The sequence below is a fragment of the Euprymna scolopes genome, chromosome 25 (assembly GCF_053919585.1).
Source record: "Euprymna scolopes isolate OS-2025 chromosome 25, ASM5391958v1, whole genome shotgun sequence".
NCBI classification, from domain to species: Eukaryota; Metazoa; Mollusca; class Cephalopoda; order Sepiida; family Sepiolidae; genus Euprymna; species Euprymna scolopes.
Genome location: NC_136506.1, coordinates 6,924,526 through 6,944,580, shown reverse-complemented (window position 1 = coordinate 6,944,580; position 20,055 = coordinate 6,924,526).

Below are 20,055 nucleotides of genomic sequence, written 5' to 3'. Positions count from 1 at the left end.
CCCTCAAATAATCAAATTATACCAAATTTTCACTGCTAATGATTACTACGCTATTGTCCCAATAGAACTACCCAAGTAGAAACTAATAATTTATATCTGGATTTTAGTTCTTGCATAAGTGCTTGATATAAAACGTTTAAGAAAATTGTGGCTCTCTGCCAAAGCCCTCCCTTTATAAAACAAAAGTAAATTTTAAAGTAATTCTCTAAGGCCACTAGCTTACCGGGAGAACATTTGTAAATCAGACTGAATTTGTGCTGTATCAGCAGATCTAAAAGTGCAATTCTTATACAAGTTACTTTAACTGAATTGAATCTCGAGATTCATGAGATGCAATGTCTTTTTATTTGAATTTTTTTTTGTTTTTTGTGTTAAATCAATTTTTTTATGTTTAAGTGAATTTCCATGTTCTAGTTTCACGAAGACGAGATTGAGACAAAATTATTGGAAATGAAACAAATATTTTCTTTTTTTTTTTAACGTTTAAAAATGGGCCCAAAGCCAAAACCACACAAAACTGTACCAGGTTTATAAATGGAGTCATTTCCCTCGTATTGATTTATTGATCTAAATTACTTCTTTCTCAACTGGGAGGATTTTGCAAAAATTTTGTCTTTTCTCGTGTGAGGATCACTTGCGATTCTAGGTTTTGTCTGAACAACATCTACAAACAATTGCACACACATAAACCCACATATATGCATCTACGTGTATAGAACTAGTTATACCTATCCACACACATGAACCCACATGTATGCATCTACGTGTATAGAACTAGTTATACCTATCCACACACATAAACCCACATGTATGTATCTACATGTATAGAACTAGTTATAACTATCCGGCGTTTTCCCGGATAAAAGATGGCTAGCCTACAATTCACACGAAGCCATGCTAGATAGGAAACTAAACTATCTCAAAAACTAAAATGTCCAAAGTTTCTTTCTTAGAATTGCCCGTCTGTGGAACGCAATATAACGAGGCTACTTACCAGCTGCATATAACAGGATGTTTTTAAAGACTAATTTAAATAATTTCTTGCTGAACCGTCCTCTAAAATAATTAAATTCTACCCAAAATTCCACTATTACTAATAACCATGATGTTGTCTCACCGTCTACCTTAAACTTATCCACTCTTATCTTAGATTGACTTTAAGCCTTGATAAGTGGTGACCCTCAAGTAAGAAAAAGTATTATGCAATGCAGTCAAGAGTTGGATGGAGTTGATTTGCTGCACAAACCCCTCACCCAACTTTCACAAAAAATACTAATTCAGCCAAAATTACTATCAATAATTTCCCACACTCTTTATCTGTGCCTAAACCTCAATATAGATTCCATGAACAAAGTTTCTTTCTTAGAACTGTACGCCCGTGGAACTCTGTTCCGATTGCCTGCTTTCCAACTGACTACAATTTGATTGTCTTCAAGTCCAACATAAACAAGTTCTTGATCAACCGTCCCCCTACGTAATCCAATTTACAAAATTCCCACTACTTATGTTTACTACGCTATAATCACATTCACTAATGTATACCCATTAACCCTTATCCTCAAGCGGCCTCCGGGCCTTAATAAGTGGTACTTCCTGTGTAAAAAAAAAATACATGAGAGTGAAACTCAGCAACTTATCAGAAAACCAGAGTTGATAAGGGCACTAATTGAAATGAGCTGATTGCCGGGATATAACTGGCGTTCAGAGATCTCTCAGAGAATATGTCTTTAAAGTTAAGCAACGTTGAGCCTGGTAAGTACCAGATGGGTAACTAATTTGGAAATTACAGATGTGTGACCAATTTGGAAATACTAGATGCTGTATGTAGGGGGACTTCGATAGCTCCCTGCAAGAGTTACAAAAATTTAATGTTGTCATCTCCCTTAATGGGGATATACATGCGACTGGGGATTGTTTGTGATTTTAATACTCCCATGAAACTTCCTTCTTTGGAAGAAGCCTGTTCAACCATCATAGGCTTAGTTTTGCAGTTTTATTTTTATTTCATTTCTTGGAGAATATATTTATTTTTTTAATCTTTCAAATATGTTTTAATATGTTTCTGAAATTTTAGATGAGATGTGATGAGTTGGATTATTTGGATTATTTCGATTATTTGGACGAATATTCTTATTGGGAGTGTCATTCTAGTTTATGTAACCTCCGACCTTTTTCAAGTGTATCGTGAAACTCCTTAACCCTTATCCTAGAGTGACTTTGGGCCTTTATAAGCGGTGACCCTAAAGTAAAAAGAAAATTATTATGTAACAGTCAAATATTAGATGGAGTTGATTTGCTGAAAAAAGATATATAGATGAGAGTGAGGCTCAGCTCTTTGTCACAAAACCGTAAAATGAGTGTTTGAGTGCTTCGACGACTTCACCAGTCCCAACATCAAAGTCATTTGTGTGCAACTCTCATCGACTTTTTGACATGGGACGCAATTAATAAAATTAATAAAGCACTAATTTTACTGCTGGCAATATAAAAGACGAGCTGATTGCCAAAATGAAACTGGTGTTCAGAAATCTCCCAAAGAATATATATACGGCACAATCACGTTGACACACAAGTTCTTGCTAGATTACAAAAGTTAAGCAACGTTGAGCCTGGTAAAAGGTGGGTGAGCAATCTGGGAATTCACAGGCGCTGAATGTAGAGTGACATCGATACCTTCCTGCAAGAGTTACACAAACTTAATCGTCATCTCCTCTCATGGGGATATATATATGCAACTGTTCTTTTCTTTTTCTTTTTCTCTCTTTCTTTTCACAATGACGTCGCGTGTGCATACTTGCCTAATTTGCATATCGCTAAAACGGCTGCTGCTGCCAATATTTTCGCTAGTAAGTTATCCTAGGACTGCTGCTGATTTCGTCTGTGGACGCTCTGTTATAATAAGAGTGCACTGTTTCGTAACATACATATTTAGAAGTTACTACCTAGCTCTTCTTATGTATAGAGCACTGTTGAAGTAAATATTGGACATATTTACAAAAGATTTATGGAGATTCATAAAATAATATATATATATATATATATATATATATATATATATATATATATATAAATACAAGGATATTCGTTGAGTAAAAAATATATATATATATATATAATGTTTATTATACAAAAATTTTTGGTTACATATGTGCATACATGTTTCAGTGGAATCTCAATTTAAAGAGACCCACCTTATCCAACTGAAAAAAAAACAACACTTTTTTGGTCTGATGAGGTGGGTCTCTTTAAATGGAGATTCCACTGAAACATGTATGCACATATGCAATCAATAATGTTTGTATAATAGACATATTATATATCTGCTCTCTCCTCCATTGAGCACTGTTAAATAATCACACTAGTGCATCTATATCTAGGAAATTAAACTATACAAGCATTATATATATAATGGTTGTATAGTTTAATTTCCTATTCAATTATATATATATATATATATATATATATATATGTGTGTGTGTGTGTGTGTGTATGTATGTATATATATGTATATATATATGAATTATATATATATATGAATTGTATATATATAAATTATAGAGTATATATATATATATATACATATGTATATACTATATGATTCACACACATACACATATAGACTATATAAATCACATATATATGTACATATATATAAATATACTATTTAATTCATTAATATATATATATATATACACATATATAAATATGCTACTTACTTCATATATATATATATATATATATATATATATATATATATATATATATTAATCAAAGTGTGGATGTATATATTCATTAAAATCCACTTGGTTGATGGCGAAATGATTCAGAAGTAGTGATTTCTTTTGCCAATGCTTTTTCACACATAACTTGAATCAATGTTGACTTGCATCCGTAATCAAATAAAACTTTTTCTTGCTTAAAATCAGTTTCATGTAAATAATTAATATCCGCTTTTATTTCTTCGCTTTTTTTTCTTCCTTTTTTTTCTTTATTCTCTTTTGTCTTTTTGTGTTTCCTGTCTTTGCTTTCCATAAAGTAGGAATTCCAACAAATGATACGCCTACCTATCTTTAACTGCAGCCCTGCACAAACGGAGATAACAGTTTGCTTTTCAATTAACAAGAACAGCTAGTCTTAAGATGCGTCCATCTAAATGCTATTCAAAACCCCAATGTGACATACGGAACGACGAATAGAGCGTCTTTTAAAAAATATATGGCCATATTTTAAATGAGAAGGGCCAATTTATTTTGCACATTCTTCCTGCAAAATATTATTTCAAACTTTAGTGTGACATACGAATCGACAGACAGTGCCTCTTATTTAAATTCCTGGATGTGTACAAAAAAAGGTAGGCGTATGCAGGTATCAATGTTATTTCAAACTCATCTGTGACAGACCACCAACAGAGTGTGTCTCTTACCTAAATATTTGGACGCATCAGCCTATTCTTTCTGACTATATTGCCGTCAAAATACTATTTAAAACACAAAGGTGACATACAGACCGACAGATGAGTTTCTTATTTAGGATACTTAGCCGTATCTTACAGGAATGCAATAATTCATTCTGCCCTCCAAATATTCCTATTTACTTTGCCTTCCCACGAAGGCAAAGTTAGTCACCAAGGTCGTTTTTTAATGTGGAGAAAATGACAAAAAAAAAAAAATTGTATCAGTTGTGAAGGATTTCTCCCTCAGTAGCTGAGAACAAAAGATTGAAGTGTGGTATCAGAACAGATATTACACTTTGATTTTATTTCGGAGGTCTCTTTCAACTCAACTGTGACAGACCAACAACGGACAGAACTTCTTAAGTTGATGTTTGGATGTATTTTATATCAGTCCATGCATTCTGTTTGTCTGGCCGTATCTTAACTAATATGGGCCATTTCAGTATTCATGTATTAGTAAATCTCAAACGTGACATAGTGACAAACACACTTGTGGAATTATCTTCCCAGATGACTACAATATGGTTGTCTTCAAGTCTAACGTAAACAAGTTATTGATGAACCGTTTCATATAAGTTAACAAATTTACCGAATTTCCATTATTAACGATTACTATATTGTCCAATTTCTACTTTACACTCTTTAACCCTTATCCCCGAGTGGCCTCTTGACCTTGATAAGTGGTGATGCCTATGTAAAAAAAAACAATAACATACAAATAGATGGATTTTTATAGAGAAGCTCAGACGTATCTAAAAATATTATTTTAAAGTAAAGTTTAACAGGACATCTTATTTCAAAATGTGTGACAGATCAAAGAACAAGGCCTTTTGTTAAAATGCTTTTCCAAACTTAAGCATGACAGATCAAATGAAATGCTATTTTAACTTAAGCACGAGAGACCAAATGAAATGCTTTTTCAAACTTAAGCATAGACCAAATGAAATGCTTTTTTAAACTTTAGCATGACAGACCAAATGAAATGCTATTTTTAACTTAAGCATGATAGACCAAATAAAATTCTTTTTCAAACTTAAGAGTGACAGAACCAGGGAAATGTTATTTTTAACTTAAGCATAACAGAGAAAGGAAAATGCTTTTTTTTAAACTTAAGCTTAACAAATACATTAATGGACTTACATTTTTAACAAGATGCTTGGACACATTTATACATGCAGATAATCCGTGCAATTTCTGATTTAATCCTATTTTAAACATGCATGACAGACCAACGAGCAACTCGTCTTATGATGATGCGGCAATACATTCACAATAAGATGCATTCACAGAATCCCTGCATGGGAATTCTATTTCAATCATTAACGTGACGGACAGATAAACGGACAAAACCTCTTTTAGAAATGTCTAGTCACAGTCAAAATTAGACGCATCTGTTCCATATGTGTAATTAGCAATGAAAATAATATTTGAAATTTGTGACAGACAGATGGACAACCAACCGACAGAGGCTCTTGTTGAGGTGCATGGACGCATTGAAAAAGTAAAAATCTGGTATAAAATATGGTTAGAATCAATCTTGTAAATTTTACTTTTTTTATGTTTTTTTTTTTTTTCATTCAAGTGAAATGAATCTAATCTGTCGGTATGTCTGTCTTTTATTATAATGTCGAATCGGGCTTTATCAGCAGAATTTTACATTTGGTTTTTGTTTGGAATTCTTGAGGACCTGTAATTTCTATTGGAAATCCAAATGGAAGTCATAGAAGCGAAAATTGTTGTGGACTTGAGATCTGCTGGGATATCGAGTCGATTTTCAAAGCAGCAATCGATAAGCGCAAAGAAATGTAAATGTAAATTAGTAAAAACTGCACAAGATGAAAATACATATTGTGATGAGCAAAGTTCTGCGAAGGATGCTGATATCCTTTAAACAAGAACAAATATGCTGATGCATTCATTTAATTTCTGTAATTAGCAAGTAAAATACACAGACTGAACTCTATCCCCCCCTTCCAAAAAATAACCCCTATCGATTTCTAATAAAACTCACAATCCTTCCTGCAATGTTGATATTAAGGCTAGTAAATCTCTGTTCCAATAAACGTATCTGTAATTTGATTAGCCCCACTCTGTCTTCTTCTTTCCAGTCTTTCTTTTCACAGACGTGATGTAGCTTGTCTCAATCATTTTTATAAATACTATTGTATTCTTCCAGATGGTCTGATCTGTTCCATGCATTTTTTGTTCCAGCTCGTTTGACTTGTTGGTCTAATGATCCACATCAATTTGCTGTTTTGATACCTCATTGTAATACAGCGTCTTATTCTAGTAGCTTCTTTACAAGAACTGTAGAGTTGTGGAACTCTCCTCCTAGTCACGGTTTTCCTCTTATCTGGTCTTTCCAAAAAAAGGTCAATAGGCATCTACTATCTTTGCAATAATAATCTTCGTTTTAATCAGCCTCTTACATCAAGTGGATATGTGCCTTGCCTTGAGCGATTTCTAAAAACAATAATCAATCATATTGGGTTCAAATAAACAAAAAGTGATACTTGACTTGTCCACCAGATTTCAGTTGCGAATGTGAAACAGTTTTTGTTTTATCACAATTCAATATAAGCCTTAGCATTACAAGTTCATGTCATTATGCAACGTTGTAATAACAAATAAAACTCTTTATCCCTTCATAGGAGTTATATGAGTTTATTTTGTATTCTTTTCATCAGCGCTGAATGTTTTTCAAGGTTATATATGGAACGAATTGACTTAGAAGAAAGGGACTAATTTTATCTTTGTTAATTGTTTACCTTTTAACTTAACTTTCAAACTTTAGTGACACAGACGGACAGACATCGAAGTAACAGTCACCTTAGATTATTCTATCTTATAGGTCGTGTCTCGTTTGTCTGGCTTTCTAAGAGAAACTGATTTGAAGACCTCAGTTTTCTCTCACTCGAAAATGTGAGGTTATTCGTCATATTCTCATATTGTTCAATTCACCAGCGTTTTCACCCCCCCCTTTGTCATCTATTTTCATTCAACCCTTGGAGCGATTCTGTTTTACAGATCTTGGTTATCATCATGCACTTTATGTGATCCTTTTCAAACTTAATACTAGCTAATTTTACCACTATTGACATAGTGTCAGAAACAGTTAACAATTATAACAATGATGTTCATCACACCTTCTTTTTTGGGCATTTTTTACGGCTTGTAACATAAGAAGGCTACTGTCTATGATCGCCTCTAAAAACAGATTGTGGGGAGTTGAGCAACAACCTACCTGTTTACATTACATTTAAACTTCTGCAATTTCATAGAGTGAGGGAAGCAGAAATAAGTGAGGGAATTCCAAAGTCTAGCAGTCCGAAACAAGAAAAGATTAGAGTAAAAGACTTTCTGGCATCTAGGGATCCCGACAGTGAAGGGGTGAGATTTTTGTTATTTAAGGTTCTGTAAGTGTATCAGATTCAGTGATGTACATCATCCGGCAAAGTCTCATGTCTGCTCTTTATTTGGTTCGATCTAAAATGTTGATATGGATCATGCTACATGAAGACAAATCCATTTTTGATCTACCATGCTAAGATATCGAACCATGTTTTGGAGTTGATGCAAGAGATGGCGTGTTGTACATGGTAAAACCACCGGAGACACCAGGTCTATGTCATCCAAATGTGTTTCTGTTATCCACCAAACGTTCACAGTGATGAACCACAGTTAAAAGGAGCCTTTCTTCCAGTTATCTGCCACACGCCCCCCCCCGATGATGACGTGGTGATTACGTCAGAATTGTTGTAGACTAGAAGGATACCAAAGAGCCGAGAAGGATCAAGGACGATTATGTCTCACTACTATGTAAGATAGCCGAGCAAGAACCGATTATGTCTCATAGCCATGCAAGATAGCCGAGCAGGCCGAAAGACTTTGTGCAGACTCCCAAAGAAAGTGTACCAAGATGCAAGGATGTGTACAATATAAATGAATAAAGGCGAAACTTTTTCACTTATCACATTATATTACCTCTTTCCCACAGAAGGGACAGTGCTAGCCTCTCTCTGTTCTATCGTTATTTTCATGGCAAGTGCTCATTTGAGCTTTTCAACCACTGATTTTCATGGCTAATGATACACTCCTTGAAAGTACTTTGTTAAAACGCCTCAACTTAACATTCACAGGCAACATGAACTGGAACGAATACATTGACGTCATTGCCAAGGCTGCTGTGAAAAGGGTGAGCTATCTGTACCGCGTTAGAAGGTTACTCACAGATGAGAGTATTCTGTATCCTAGAAAGTCACTTTTGGCACATGCATAGGGTATGATTGGCACATTCAGGTTAGTGCACCTGCCACTAGTCTTTTACTCTTAGACAGAATTAAAGAAAGAGTCACCTACCTTACAGCTTCGGTACTAGCAACCTAACTCCAACCCCTGTCCCATCGCTGAAATGTTCCATCTCTGTGTCTGTTTTACAATATTTTAATGAAATGCGCTTCAAGGAACTAAAAGCTCTTGTACCCCTGTCAAAGTAAATAACCTTGACTAACCTGACCGACAAACAGATAAATATCACCCCTACACTGTAGATATCCCTCGATGTCGGAAAACCTTCCTTCAAACTATTAGACTTTGGAATTCTCTCCCGGACCCCTGCATCCCTGACTTTACTGACATAGAGAAGTCCAAGTGTAATGTGAACAGACATCTCCCTAATATAGCAAAATCGAGTGACAAAAATACCAAGTAATTGATTTAATATTCTTCGTTAAAACGTCAGGCTCAGAGAATCAGCAGTAATGCAACAATAATCAATTTAAAAAATGCCCGGAAAATTGATCAGTGGCGTCAATAATGTTTAAATTTCAATGTTTAAATTTCAATGTTTAAATTTCAATGTTTAAATTTCTCGCGATTAACGGTGGCCGAATTGATTGGGTCCTTGCTAATGAAGCCAGGGATGACTTCTGTGGCCGGATTCAGATCTATCAATCGGTGTTAATCGTGACACTCTGCACTGATGATTCCCGAAAGGATGAAACACTAGTGTCTGTAGGTATTTAATAATTATTATAGTAAATAATTATGTTAGCCCCTATAAGAGACTCGTTTCTTAGCGTTGAGCACTTTAAGTTTAAATAAAAAGTCGGTCAATTTATCTCACATGTGCAGATCATCATATAATGATTAGATCTGAAAGACGTTAAAAATATTCACAAAAAAAATAAATATATGTTTAAATGTCAACAGTATTTCTCAAGGTTAACAGTGACCGAATGGATTGGGCCCTTGCTAATGAAGCCAGAGCTGACTTCTTTTGCCGGGATCGGATCTATCAACCGGTGTTAATCGTGACACCCTGCACTGATGATTCCCGGAAGGATGAACACTAGTGTCCGTAGGTATTTAATAATTATTATAGTAAATAATTATACACACACACACACACACACACACACACACACACACACACACACACACACATATATATATATTCACAGATAACTATACATAGGAACTAAAGAAAATAAGAATCCTATTATTGTCAGAATATGCGAAACTCGATGAGAAAAAGAGGTTAAGGAATTTTTTCATCAATTTTTAACTAATCGTTGCAATCATCTAAAGTACAAAGATCGTGATATTTCAAAGTTGTAAGTTCATCGGAGATGAGATCCGGACGAATCTCCATAGCAATTACCAATTGACAAGATCAAACGCTTTCAACCTATCATCAGACGATCCACATGTTAACACTTTTATCTTCAGATATGAATTCATCACTCAATTAACAAAAGCGTAAAGATATTTTGAGACTCATCAGTACATTTTTCCTGATGAATTCAATGGACGCATCTTATGGAAGATGCGTCCAAACAACTTCATAAGAGGTGCTGTCCGTTGGTATCAATTATGTACAGTTTTATATAAAAATCACTTTGTGTGTGTGTGTGTGTGTGTGTGTGCGTGTGTGTGTGCGTGTGTGTGTGCGTGTGTGTGCGTGTGTGTGTTTGAGAGTTCCTTCCTTATAGGTTCCGAAACGGCTGAGGCTATCTTTTGCAAATTTCACAAAAAGGTAATTTACATGTCTGGCAGTGTTCTTGGATATGTTTTGTACAGAAATACGTCTGACACGTATCGAAAATCGAAAAAAATCCGATCTTAAAAATAGTCTTTTCTCTCTTTTCGATAAGAAAAGAAACATTTTTACAAGAGAATATTTTACGTTACAGACATCAAGGGAAGTTAATAAAATCTCAGCAAATCATTTCTTCTGAAAAAAAAAACAGATTTGTTGGCATCTAAAGATATAGCTCAGTCATAGAGCATTTGTCTAGAGATCGAGTGATCTCTTGTTAAAGCCCAGGTATACCCCAACATGTTATCTTTATTTTTTCTTATTAACGAGTTTAATTTACGATAAAGGAAAACGTTCCACTTTAAATCGCCGCAAATTATTTCTTCGTTTGTATATTTTAAAACTAAACGTTAATCAGAAGTAACTTTTTCAGAGCGTTTATCGTCAAGCACAAATATCAGCTGACGTGACATTGTAAACAAACACAGACGGAACTTGATGAACGATATTATCATTATTACTTATTTATTTAATCATATATTTAATAATTTGCGAATTAGTCCATCGGGCAAATTATTCCTTATAAAATAATCAATAGAGGATTGATTCTATAATAATACATATGCAATCAGCATAAATTAAAATATCATGTTTAAGCGTATTGTACAGCCAAGCAACACCAGGAAACCAGCTAATAGTTTATATTGAGATGGCATTTTTGTTTTTTTGTCCGACTAAATTTTGAAATTTTAATTATTTCACCCCAAACAAGAGAATTGACGATTGAAACATAAGGGGGTCCTGTGTGCTATAGACCAGATTTATAGAGATTAGATTTATAGAGACCTCGTGAGTGGGGATTCGTGCAGCGAGATGTTTTGTCATATTATCAGCAAATGTTTTTTTCCACGAACTACCTGTCTTTGGAACACATTACTGCATGGCTTCTTCCTAGCTGACGATACCATGATTATTTTCAAGTCTAATGTAAACAAGTTATTGTTGAGATGTCCTCTTAAATATTTAAATCCTACCATTTTGATTTTAATTCTAACAACATTCCTCCGATTAATATTCTTTCTCTACAATATCCTTATTTTCATATCAAGTGCGCAACTGTGCATCAATCTGTGGTCCACCACTGTAAAATATTTGGAAAAATATTCCTCTAGCTAAAACCCTTTCTCTGTGTACTTTAACTAAACAAAACTTCAATAATTTACTGAGAGAAACATTTGATGAACGAATAATTTAACGCATGAACCTGTCAACTGGCCACCTCATTTTTTAACCCCTTTGTATTATTTACTTAAAGTCCCATATCTAATCAATTATTATAGAGTATATAGTCACCCCTTCTGAAAAAAAACACACACAATTGAATTCAATTATAATTACCTATCAGTTTCTTCACTATTGTTTCTCGATATTTAATGTACATTTCCACATATGAGACGCATATTGAACTAATACCCTCTAATCAACAAAGGGAACAAGAGAACAGCAAGGTATAATCTCCCCTCCATCAAGGCCAGAGGTTTTGAGGGATATATATATATATATATATATATATATATATATATATAACTCTGTTCCGTCGGCCTGCTTCCCACCTGACTACAATCTGGATGTCTTCAAGCCCAACGTTAACAAATTCCTAATGAACCGCCCCCTTAAGTAAACACTTCATTAAATCTCCACACTAACGTACTGTACTTGCAATAACCCTTATCCCTGAGTGGCTTTCGGGCCTTGATAAGTAGTGACCACCGTGTAAAAAAACAATATATATATATATATATATATATATATATATATATATATACTAGCAATTCAGCCCGGCTTTGCTCGGCCCTATGTACAATTCATAACATTATGAACATATGTATATATATATTACAAAGTTTTACTCATATTCAAGTAACATATTCAAGTAAACTACATCTAAAATTTCAAGTATTTAGACGCAAAATTAGCGAAGGAGATTGGTAGAGTCAGCAAAAGTTAACTCTTTCAACTTTGACCTCTTGGCAGCAAAATTTCCACCTAAAAAGTGATTATAAAACTAGCTGAATGTCTGACTACCCTTTATGTAAAATTTTAAATATTTAGACACAAAATTGGCTGAATAACTTGTTTGAGACCGCAAAGGTGAAATCTTTGGAACTTTGACCCCTTTTTAGCCAAATTCCCCAGGCCAAAAACTGATTAAAAAGCTTGCCCTACGTCTGAATATCGTTTATGTAAAATTTCAAATGTTTGGACCAAAAATTGACTAAGTAATTTGGTAGAAACTGCAGAGGTAAGTTTTTGTTAAACTTTCACTCCAATTTTGACCCCTTAACGTTTATTGTTTTGGGCTCAAATCAAATTAAAATGTTTGATCTATTTCCAAGTAACCTACATCTAAAAGTTCAAGTGTTTAGACCCAAAATTGGCTGAGGAGATTGGTAGAGTTTTCAAGTGCAAATCGTTGAATTTTGGCCGAAAACCGATTTAAAAGATTCAAAAGGTAACGGTGTATACGCAACAATTTTTCACTCATGGCATCTATGGTTTTAGTGTGTTTTTTTTCCTGAAACAGTCTATAAATAACCTAAAATTAGTAAGTGTTTTTTCTCTTATGACTTTAAAAGAATTTCGTTTCTTCTTCCATCTTTGGTCCTTTAAAAAATCTTTTTATGCATTTATATGAATCTCTTATGAGTTGTTCGGTCTACTTATACCATTCGACAAAACACGTGTAAGACGTACTATACATCAAATAAAATTATATGAATATGACTTAAATGTGCTTCTGTTATTTGAATTGTTTACAAATCATATATATATATATATATATATATATATATATATGCTCTGAAAGTGCAATCTCTATTTATCTGGCAATTAATAAAACGTCTTTATTGTATATATACATTAAAAGTATATATATATATATATATATATATATATATGTGTGTGTGTGTGTATATATATATATATGTATATATATACATATATATATATTATTGACACATAAGGGGATATGAAATAAGTATGATTATATATAATTTTTCTTTTGGCCTATTACTCTTATTTTTTCTTTACCTTTACATTTTTACAGTTTTCATTCTTTAAATATACCTTACACATATGTGTACCTATCTATATCTATGACTATATATACATACACGATGCACGTATATATATATATATATATATATATATATATATATATATATATATATATACATAAAAGTATGTAATTAAGCACACATGTATATCTATTTATATTATATATACATGAACATACATATATATTCATATATACATATATGTGTACATGTTGATGTATATAAATTGCTTATACACTCACACACTAATATATATATATATGCACACATATTTTTTATATAATGTATATGTACATACACATCTATATATCTCTTTTACACCACATATATAAACACACACACACGCACACACACATACATACATACATACATATATATATATATATATATATATATATATATATATAATGTTAAAAATCCACGTATGCTTCTAGGATAGTGATTTAAAGGTTATGCGGGTTTTTTGAAGCATGAAAAACGATGTTACTTTTCGTATTTAATATTTTTATTGTTATTTTTTTTATTTCAAGCACACCTCCGCTCTTGATCACAAAAAAGTGTCTAAATGAAAAAGAAAAGGAAAACCGTTGAAAAATATATGTGACCAAGAGTGGAGGTCCGCTTGAAATATAAAAAAAATAACAATAAAAACTATTAAATACAAAAAGTAACATCGTTTTTCATGCTTCAAAAATCCTCATAACCTTTAAATCAATATATATATATATATATATATATATATATATATATATAGTAATTTATAAAATATATATGGCGATTAAACTACACTGAATATTCGGCGTTTCATCCACTCTAGGATTCGTTAGGCTTATGCGTGAATTCTGTGGTTGTTTATCGTTTTTATATGGTCCTCTTCTGTTGAGGATTTTAGTTAGCCAATCAGCTTTCTAGTATCCACCGCTCACCTTCCTATCAGCTAATGGGCATGCATTTTATCGAACAAAGGATCTGTTTTAAAACTAGTTTAGTGGTTTAAGGCAGACATTTTTTTCTTTTTTTATATATATATAAATATATATATATGTACATACATATATGCACATATATATACATATATATATACATACATATATGTGTGTGATCGTTTATGTATATTCATGTTTATTTAATTTATTTATTTGTTTATTTTCTATTGTTTTTGTTAGTTTAAAAACTATTTTGTCTAGCTATCCTAGAGTAAATTTTATTTTGTGAACACAGTATTTGCTATTTCTCTTCTACAGTTTAATAGATTTGGGGGTTCTTTAAAGTACAGGATAGCAAATTTTTCATGAAGGCATAATTTACATGGGTCGTCTAAATGCCTACACGTGGTAGCTTGTCTTATTATTTTCCATTCGACTACAGGCGAATGTCCGCTTTCTTTGAGTTCCCCGCTGGTGTTGTTTTTATATGGTGTTTGCTATTGTTGAATGTACTTTTGTGGTAATAGTATCGGGTTTTGAAATCTAAGGAAGTCATGCGTACGTAATATTTCTTGTTATTCGGCTTTTCTTTCGCAAATATTGTTGTCTGATAAACTACGCTTTTTGTTAGACATTTATTTTGAACTGGGCAAAGTGTGCGGTGTCTACAATTGCATTTATCTTGTTCGTTATTAGTATTTTTATTTATGGTATGGTTGTACTTGTCCTGGGTTGGTTTATTATTATTATTATTATTATTATTATTATTATTATTATTATTATTATTATTTCTGCTATTGTTAGTTTTATTTATGACTAACTAAAATCCTCAACAGGCGAGGACCATATAAAAATGATAAACAACCACAGAATTCGTGCATAAGCCTGACGAATCCTTGAGTGAATGAAACGCCGAATATCCAGTGTAGCTTAATCGCCATATATATTTTATAAGTTACTAACTAGCTCTACCTTCGTATTGAGCACTTTTGAAATAAATACTTAAAGTTTACGCATAAATCTATACTTTCGTATATTAATTTTATGTGAGTAAATGAAGTAGTTATACATATATATATGTATATATATATATATATATATATATATATATATATATATATATATATATATAATAGTTTCTTATGATTAAATATTATGCTTTTCATTTTTTTCCAATTATTTCTGTCATCAATATTGATTTTCCTAAAAATTTCAGCCTGGAAATTCTTGTGCTTTTTTTTATCGTAATATTTGACGAAGTTGTGATTTATTTTCTCCATTATTAGATATTATTGTTATCTCCATGATTTAATATTGCTCTCACCATTTTAGCTTTTATCACGTCTGATAAATTCTTCGATATCATCTTGGTCGATGTCTCATGGAGTGAAATTTCAACACCAAGATTGATTCATTCGTTATCACATTTTCTAGGGGTGTTTTTTCAACTCACAGAAATATTGTTGGTGTCCAGTTTAAAGAATTGATCACGTGTTCTCGGAGTGTTCACTTTCTTACTTCTAAAATCTGCTTATGTTATAATATCATGAGACTTTCTGATTCCCAAATCTTTAAATTTTATATCTTATACTTCTATCTATCTATCTATCTATCTATCTATCTATCTATCTATCATCTTAAAGGAACTTTGTCTGTGTGTGTACCTGTTTTCGTGTGTAGATGAGTTCGTTCCCTATGGACTCGAAAACAGTTGTGCCAATTTCATGAAATTTCGCTCGAATGTATTTTATGTGCCTGGCAGTGTTCTGAGATGGGTTTTGTATCGGAATGTCTTCGATAAGCATCGATAATCGACAATTGAAATAATCTGCTGAAAGAAAGAACACTCGATTTTGACCAAAGTTAACGCCTTACACAGCCGAACAGCACAAGTGCATTTTAAAAGTTTTATTACCACAGAAGCCGAAAGCCTCGACATATAAAATCAACAGTAAGTTCTTTTATATGACAGAACCGCGTTCACAATGAATGTTTCTGTTCAAAACACAACTGCACCATGATGCATGACTTTTTCATTTTAAATTTAAATTCAAGCCATTATCACCGTACAAGCAGTAACGCCAGGCATATAAAATCAGTAGGTCCTTTTATATGATAGGAGCGCGTTTAGAGCACAATTAAAGCATGATACTTGACTTGTTCATTGTAAACTTTAATTCCAATCACTAGATATAAAAATAATTTTATAAAATCAACAGTAGGTTCTCTACAGTGCAATGTAGACTACAATATATTTTAAACTACTTCAGTTCATGTGAAGCTTGCTTCCGGATGACCCTGATGGGTCTGCAACAATAAATGACAATAAAAATATAGGAGTGAGAAACATTCGTTGACTATTATTCAATCTCTTGCAAAGTCGGGTGTCTCTGCAAGTACAATATAAGTATACTTGTCTGAAATATGATTAGATTATAGGAATGATTGTAAATTTTATAAACGATTTCATGGATGGAATTTTGGAGGAGTCGCCCTGTATTAACTAGGCATGTTGAGCCCCGATTATTCACCCGACATTCAATGGGTATTCATTCCTTATTTAGTGCCATTCTGAACAATATTTTTGGAGTCAAAAGAGTTTATTGTTTTTAATAATAGCATTAAGCAACACTTGTTAGATGTTCTTGATTCAGAGTGCCTCCGTTCAGTCTCAAAAGACAAAGGATACCCCCTGTAGGGTCAGCTGCGCGTGTAATTGTGTGGCAAGGTTTGCCAAATCTCCAACCACACCTCTCCTGAAACGGCACTGTTTGAATCCAGTGTCAATGAGAAATCCAGGACGACTGGAAACAATGCTGAAATATAGCACCTGCACCTATAGCACCTGGAAGTCCCACATGGTCACCCATCTGGTACTGGCCAGGCTTATTGTTGCTTAACTTCAGTGATCTGACATGTGTCAAACGTGATTATGTCGTATATACTTAAAATTGGTGAAAAAGACAGGAATAAACTGAAGTTTGTGCGTTCTTTCTTTCTTTCTTTTTTGCGGACTGTTATCCTTATCTTCATAGTTGTTGTTATTGTTTCACCACGTTTTAAGTAACTCATCACCTGGCCTTCCTCAAATGATTAATCTCAACGGGATAGGAATGCTGAGTTTGTCTTGAAACTTATCATCTGTAATTACTGCCTTCCATAATTGTTGTCTCCCCACGTTTTAGCCGTTTGGTCTGCTTTGAGTAGGATTGAAACCGTTATCTTCAGCTGATGCTTACCTGAAAACATGGAGAGTCAACGCCTCTATCCACTGCGTCATGGGCCCCGGACTGGGGATAAATTACAAGACCTAGCATTCATACTCCATCGCGATTAAGCACCTGAAGAAGACCAAAGGATGAGGTGGCCGAAATGTGATTAAACAACAACTATGAAGATAAGGATAACAGTCGGCAAAAAAGAAAGAATGCACAAATTATGAAGCCTCATCTCAAATAAATTGAAGTTAATTTGCGATCGAATATGGTTGGATTACATAAAGGAAAGTGAATTTTATTAAAGACTAGCATTTCAGCCCAGCGTTGCCCGGGTGTTTGGAGGTGTGTGTTCAGCGAAAGAAAAGTGATAGTAGGAAGGCAGGCTCGAACCCTTACTGCAAAGGAGGAAAAGAACGGGGAAAAACGTGACGTAGGTTTTAATTAAGGCTAGACATTCGAAAGGAGAGGATAACTTTCGAAAATATCGGTGAAAAAACGACCCCTGTAGAAAAGTGCCCAGTTACTGGTGAAGATATTAATGATTTCAGCCAATTTTTCGATATTTGTCGCCCACAGGTCTAACTTCAAAACGTCACTGATATTAGTAAAATCCATCGCCTCTGTCGAAAGTTTTAGGCAGACATGCAAACATACATACATACATTTATATATTGGTAACTATAGATTTTCGACCCAAGCCGATTAAAAAGATTGCCCTATCTCTGAATACCTTTTATGTAAAATTTCAAATGTTTAGACCAGAAATTTTCTGAGTAATTTGGTAGAGACCGCAGTGGTCAAATTTTTTAAAACTTTAACCCCTATGACCCATTAACATTTATTGTTTTGGGCTTAAATAAAGTGATTAAGTTAGATCCATCTCCAAGGAACCTATATTTAAAATTTCAATTGTTTATACACACAATTGTCGGAAGAGTTTGGTAGAGTTCTCAAATGTAAAATCGTTGAACTTTGACAATTTAACAGCCAAATTTCTGGCTGAAAATGGATTACAAAGATTTTGCCAAATCTCAGTATCCTCTATATCAAATTTCGAGTCTGTAGATTTAAAATTGACAGAGTTATTGCGTAGAGAATTGTACACACACACACACACATACAGACACACAAGCACACCGACAGACACACACAGAGACACGTTCACTTTTATAGATATATAGATTACATGGTAGGCATTATTAACAGATATGTCGTCTTTTATAATTTTTTTGAATGGAATCCAAGCGGAAGTTGTCTAGTAATAGTTTATATCCGACAAAAAAGTTTAGGTCAGCAAATATTTGGTAACAAAGAAGAGAGGCAATAATTGTAAAACTCGAATTCAAAACGCGATAAATCCAATTTAAATCTGCACACCAGCTAAAAGTTTTAATTGAAAACCAAACTATATTATGATTATAAATATATGCTAGAATCATATTATTTAAGACATGACTTTTTGATGGAGTCGAGTGCTGAAGTGCAACAGATTTCAAAGTGATAGTTTCGTAGTTTTGAAAATGGCGCTTATAGCGTTTTTCGATGCTTGTTTAGTATAGTGGAATTTCCGAATAAATGCATCTGAGATAAAAAAAAGAAGAAAAAACACTATTACGTACTTAAGCGTCATGTCGAAATTAGTATAAATTCCAAAAATTACGAAAAATGATCCAGTAGAAAAATAATTCCAAATAAAAGTAAAAGTTATCGAACGGATAGGGTTTATCGTATTTGTAATGTAGAATAGTTGTGCAACCAATTCTTTATGAAGAAAACGACTTATATATATATATTTTTTTGAAATCCGCTATTGGAAATATGAAAATATCCAATGAAAATGTTTATGCCTTTTTTGTAAGGAATAGATCTAACACATCTTTCATAATTTTTCGAAGTAATACTAATTTCGATATTACACTATGTGCGTATGTTTTTAGCTGGAATGCATTTGTTAGACACTCCATTATTCTGCGCAAGTACGCGATTGTCCTCCGAACTCTTCAATTATCTGCTTAACGATTTTCTAAAGTAGCAATAATTTATATCTCATCTGAAACGCGAGATCAACAAATAAGTTCGAACGCGAAAAGAAGAAAATTATTTGCTTAATGATTTACGTGAAGTAGGTTACCTCCACAGCAAATCCATTTTCGACATAATCACAGCAGCAAAAATATCCGACAAACTTTATAATATGAGATCATTTTTATCAGCGAATGGTATGCAACGCATTTCGTGAAAATTGAATTAATTTATCCGATTTTTAGCCATGGGAATTCGTTTGCAAAGAAAATAAGGAGAA